Source organism: Leguminivora glycinivorella, chromosome 1, assembly GCF_023078275.1.
Source record: "Leguminivora glycinivorella isolate SPB_JAAS2020 chromosome 1, LegGlyc_1.1, whole genome shotgun sequence".
Classification (NCBI taxonomy): domain Eukaryota; kingdom Metazoa; phylum Arthropoda; class Insecta; order Lepidoptera; family Tortricidae; genus Leguminivora; species Leguminivora glycinivorella.
This window is the reverse complement of record NC_062971.1, coordinates 14,949,156-14,954,861: the sequence shown is the minus strand read 5'-3', so window position 1 is coordinate 14,954,861 and position 5,706 is coordinate 14,949,156. Positions and strand designations below refer to the sequence as shown.

The 5,706-nt window shown below is 37.6% G+C and overlaps 1 long non-coding RNA gene across 1 annotated transcript; it reads right to left on the bottom strand.

The window, feature by feature from the left end:
• Positions 1-846: 846 nt before the first annotated feature.
• LOC125230874 lies at positions 847-3,223 on the bottom strand. Its single transcript, XR_007177565.1, has 4 exons — positions 2,761-3,223; positions 2,450-2,586; positions 1,867-2,003; positions 847-1,418 (listed from the first exon to the last, which is right to left on the bottom strand). It is a non-coding gene; the product is annotated as an uncharacterized LOC125230874 (long non-coding RNA).
• Between the last annotated feature and the right edge of the window lie 2,483 nt (positions 3,224-5,706).

Sequence of the window (5,706 nt, the reverse complement as noted above, 5' to 3'; positions counted from 1 at the left end):
AGTGGCGATAAATTAAAACACGACCGAAGGGAGTGTTTTAAATCGACACGAGTTACGAATTTCCTTTTCGCACTTGTATCTTACGACGTTTTTCAGTACAGATGAGCCTCCGAACGAAACTTCGGAGTCCGAAGTTTCGACCTGGCATATAATGAACCACTTCTCGCACTAGTGCGTAAAAAAACCACCATCTGTACTGAAAAAATAGTTAATTGTTTTACAAGGGGGCAAAGTTATTGTTTAACTGCACGTGCCAATATTGATACTCGAGCAAGCGAAAGATTCCAATATGGCAAAATAGTACATTACGATACAAGTGCGTAAAAAAGGAAGTTCGAAACGAGTAGCGATAAAAATCTTTAAATCGACACGAGTTACGAATTTCCTTTTCGCACGTGTATCGTACGACGTTTTTCAGTACAGATGAGCCTCCGAAGTTTCGACCTGGCGTATAATGAACCACTTCTCGCACTAGTGCGTAAAAAAAATACCATCTGTACTGAAAAAATACTATCGCAAGGAAGTCATTTCGTTTAAAAATAAATATATCTACTCTGCCTATTCCGATTACTGCTTATAGTACAAGAACTTATTTAGTTAAAAATAGAATAACTAAGGAACTTATAAATTTGGTTTTCTAGAAAAATTTACCGTGTAACAACATGCACTGTCTAACACAGTCCGTTCTCTATTGGGAAAAAGTGAATTTTTGAGTAGAGCATTGGCGTTTAGTATGGGTATTATGTTCTTATTTTATTAGTAATCTTTGATGATTCTAATATTTGATGTAAAAAATATTGAAAGTACTGCAACGATCGCCATCGCAGCATAGGGGAAAGCATAAAGATTTTTAATAATCATTATACTGCGCCCCGAGTGTTACCCACGATCAAGAAGAAGCGACGTGTTAACTTAGGGTATATCGTACTTCCTCCATACTTAATTTTATAAATAATATTTGTTAAGGCACTTGGGCGTGGCGTGAGGAAGTAACAAACACGGTATGCTCACAAACTTTTGCCTTTATAATATTACTGTGATTTTTAATCTTCTTCAATTTAAAAACGAAGCGAACAGTTTAAAAATGACACCAAACTTGACTCGAAAGTTCAAAACTAATAGGCCAGAATTTTTTTTCTGAGTACCGGGAGCTCCATACTTTGACCCTTTCGGACACGGAGTTCAAAGTGGCTACCGGTCCTATTTGACTCAAAAGGATGTATATAATACTCATACCAAACACCATGTCTGTACTCCAATATATATATATATACCTCTCTATACAAGCATGCCCAATAGAGAATGGACTAAACAGTACAAACTGACGTCTCTTGAGTTGGGTCTCAGCAGCATGTTGAAACCATTACATGTCTCGAAACTTTCCTCCGTTACATTTGGAAATGTCTGCCTTACAGCACCTGTAAAATTTATAAAATGTTAGGAAACCTTTAGATATATTATTTTAAATCAATTTGTACTAAACGCATATGAATAAGTCTTTTGCAAAAACATCATTTTTGGCACAAGCTTTTTTATTGCCGACTACCTTTCTTTCAACAGTTGTCTACTGCTCTCCGAGATGTTTCTAAAAACCCCTTTTACTCAATGGGGATACGACGTTTCATAACAAAGTTCCTATGACCACCTTTCTGCTCCATCATCAGATCAGCGCCATGATACCATAATATTGCATTGTCACATGATTTACATATGCATGCAAAATTTCAGCTCAATCGGAAACCGGGAAGTGGGTCAAATTTAGCTTCTACGTTTTGACCCAAACTAACACACTAACAAGGCAAGTTGAATAAAAGCTTGTAATAAAAGATGGACATTGCCCTTTATGAAGGGTTCATAAGTACTTACGTTTTAGAACATTCGTCAGTATTAGGGTAGATGATGAAATTGTTTTTCCCTGTCCAGAAGTCATCCCACAAGATTGGTTCCAGACAGCAATTGATGCAGTCCCGTTCCTTGCCTCCTTCTGTTTGCCTTAGCATATCCTAAAAAGAGAAAAGAGAGTCACTGTTATTCAATCCATAATTACTTCAGCAGAAACGGGCGATTTACTACAGCAGGGGTCAATTCTCCATACAAAAGCTCTCGACTATTTCCTCCCTGGTTTTTTCAACACAGATTATTAATATTTATTATCATTTATATATGTGTCGGACTGTCGTAGGATAGTCAAAATGGGTCAACAATTAGCCAAAAAAACCAAACGGTATGACACAGATTATTTCATTATTATTCAAATCCTCAAATTTCATCCTGATTGATTAAGTTTTAGAGGAGGAAACAGTGGAGAGTGGAACCTCAATTTTTATTCTATAAATCTAGTTAATAACACAAACTAGTAAGAGATTTTTGCTATACCCTTTTCAGGGTCCAAATATGTACATATTGTAAAAATTATATGGTATGCAAATAAAAAACAATAGTATATTACCTAAGATTCCCTAATTGAAAGGGGAGCTCCTTTCCATTTTAACATTTTCGCTCCTGTTGCCCTTCAATGCAGCCCGTGGAGCAGCCGTGACATACTCCATGTTATTATGAGCAAAAGTAACAAACTCATACCTAAAGCTGAAAATATAAAATTAGTTGAATAAATCAGCATCATTAATATATTTACACAAGTAGAAGTAGTTAGTTTCAATTAGATTTGAATGGTTTTCTCCTCATACCATAAAATTTATTCTATCTAATCTATCTCATATAATCTAATTAACAGGATAACGTTAGAAACAAAATACTTACTATATGATCCTGGTCTGCATTCCGTGGGTTTCCACTCCGTTCTATATGTGTCATCCGACCATCTGCTCGTGGTTTCCCGCCACCTCGGCCACCCAGGCTAGGTCTCCACAGCAATACTAGGCGACCCCATTGATCGTCATCTCTGCGAAAAATATAGCCGGTCCATTCCCACTTGAGTTAATCCTTTTTGCAATGTCGGTAACTTTATTGCGTTGGCGAATATCCTCATTTCGAATTCTGTCTCGCAATGAAATTCCTGGCATCGCGCCCTGATAGCTCTTTGCGCCAGTCTGAATTGACGAATTCTTCCAACAGTCAGCGTCCATGTCTCCACGTGTCCACTAAAGTAACACAATTTGTAAAATACCAAAAATTACTTAAAAAACGGACGTCGGCAAAAACTAATTACAAAATTTACAAGTCAACAACCATCAAAAAGGTAAGAAAGATGGCGGACTGGTGGCGCACTCGCAGCGTTCGTGGCGTCACAAGGGGCGTCAGGGTTACCAACTTAAATGTTTTACCACTACTTTTTCGTTTTCGCTACAATCCTTACAAAATTTTATAAAAGCAATACTTTGAGAACGAGATATTTATTTCATTTATTTGTGTGGTATTAAATACGAAATTGCCTATTTTGATTTGATTTCCTAGTAATTAGTCTCATTTATTAGTAAGTATATTTAAAGAAGTATTCATTTACGTAAAATATGCATGCAATGCAATTAAGAAATAACTGACAAATAGTTTTGATACTTTAAATTTTTTCATATTTATTAATTTTTTTTAACACGGAGTTTGTACTAATGGTATCTCGAATAAAAGATAACATATTAAATGATAATGAAAGTTGGAATGCACTGCACTGCACATATTATGTGCTGAGCTGTGCAACAATAATAATTATATCAAATTCAAGCACATCTTATAAGACTGGGGCGCTTGGTATGAGCAACTGATGGGAAGGCTATACGAGTACATTACATTTAGTTAGAAATTGAAACTTTCTGCCCGTACATGGAATATAATATAATACAATCTTATACTTTTAAACGAGCAATTCTTGTATATTTATTTATACTGACGATCTCGGAAACCGCTCTAACGATTTCGCTGAAATTTGTTATGTGGGGGTTTTTGGAGGTGAAAAATCGGTCTAACTTATCCTTAGGTCCCGGAAAACGCGAATTTTCGAGTTTTCATGCGTTTTTCTTCGCGCGCCATCTCATGTGCAGTAGTTGTACTGTTAAGACAGAATTCTTTCGGTCGATGTAAGTACTATTTATTGCAAACACTAGATAGCGACACAGGTCAAGGCTAAAATGAATAGAAAAATACACTATTTGAGTTTTAGTGGCGAAACGCGCGCCATCTCGTGTGGAGTAGTTGTGTTGTTAAGACTGAGAATTCTTTCGCTCGATGTAGGTACTATTAATTTTTGAACTAGATGGCGACACATGTCAATGATACGAAACAAAACCGAGCGAAGCTCGGTCACCCAGATATTTATATTAATAAGTGACACATTTACACTGCTACACCCGTATCAGGGTCCATGTATGTACATATGTATGTGGGCCCATGGGTGTACAGAATGAATGAGGTATGCAAATAAATTCTCTATAATATTTTCAAGTTCCTATGGGTACAAAATATCGTGAGTGTTTTTTTTTTAATGTTATTCTTCACATAATAAAAAATTGTAACCGGTTATGAAATTTGGTCGGTTATTGCATTCCCTAGTCTTAAGCACGCCATAGACAGTCTGAGAAATTCATAATCTTAAAAAGATTTGCATCCAACCTGTCAGTTCATACTGACAGAATTTTCAGATTGAACTGACAGGTTGCATACAAAAAAAGGTTGCATAAAAACCTTTTTTTTTCCACACTGTGGCGTGGTGTGCCTTAATTAATACGTGCAGCAGAATAGGCAGATTTCTAGCAAGTAGTTTTTTAAGCTGTCACTGTAGTATCTAAGTCATAAAAATAATGAGTTCAAGTTTAATTGGTTTTACATGAAAACTAGTGCCTGTGCTATGAATGCGCCACCTACAGAGCTGAATTTTTTTATTTTTATTTACAACATATCTGTTAAGGGTGCGCAGCTCGCCCACGGTCGTCGAAGTTGCTCGGCAACTTACGTATTTGTATGAAAAGTTGCGTCGCTTCGTGAGCGATCTCTCATCTGCATTTCTTATTAAACAGCGTCCATCAGCGACGCGTCGAATCGCATATGAGAACTCGATTCGACACAGTTCGATTCCGCCTTAAGCCTGGCATCCACTAAGGGCACTAAGAACGGCAACAGAGTCTGAAAGAGACAGTCTGAAAAAATCATAATCTGAAAAAAGATTTCAGTGTACGTTTGAACTGTCAGTTATGCATACAGTCTTCATTTCATAATCTTAAAAAGTCATAATATTATCGCTAGGAGGTAGGGCATAGCGAATGATATTCCGCTTTCTGTGGTAGGGCACACGGATATCGTCTCGCTCGAATCTAGAGCAGAGCCCAACTGGGGAAGTACCTCCGCCTTACAGAAGACCGCAGCCAAATAGCACTAGACCCTACTCATAGTGTTGTGTTCCTGCCGGTGAGTAAGGCTCCCAGAGCTCAACGAGGGTGCGGGGTGCTGACGACGGGAGGACTTAAGGAAATAATTTGTTCCGTCTATTGTCCTTTGAGTCGTTGGCAACCCAAACCCTCCTTTGAACTTGTGCACTCCTTTTGCTGTGTACTTATACTTAACACAGCAAAGGGGAGTGTACAAGTTTCTAATGGGGTGGCCACGCGCATGTGACACTCTTTGAGTTGCAGGCATCCATAGGTTACGGTAACCACTTTCCATCAGGCAGACCGTATGCTTGTTTGCCACAGACGTAGTATAAAAAAAATGAAATCAGATCGAGTGCAATGAAAATTCAGATTATTCGCAATCTGTCAG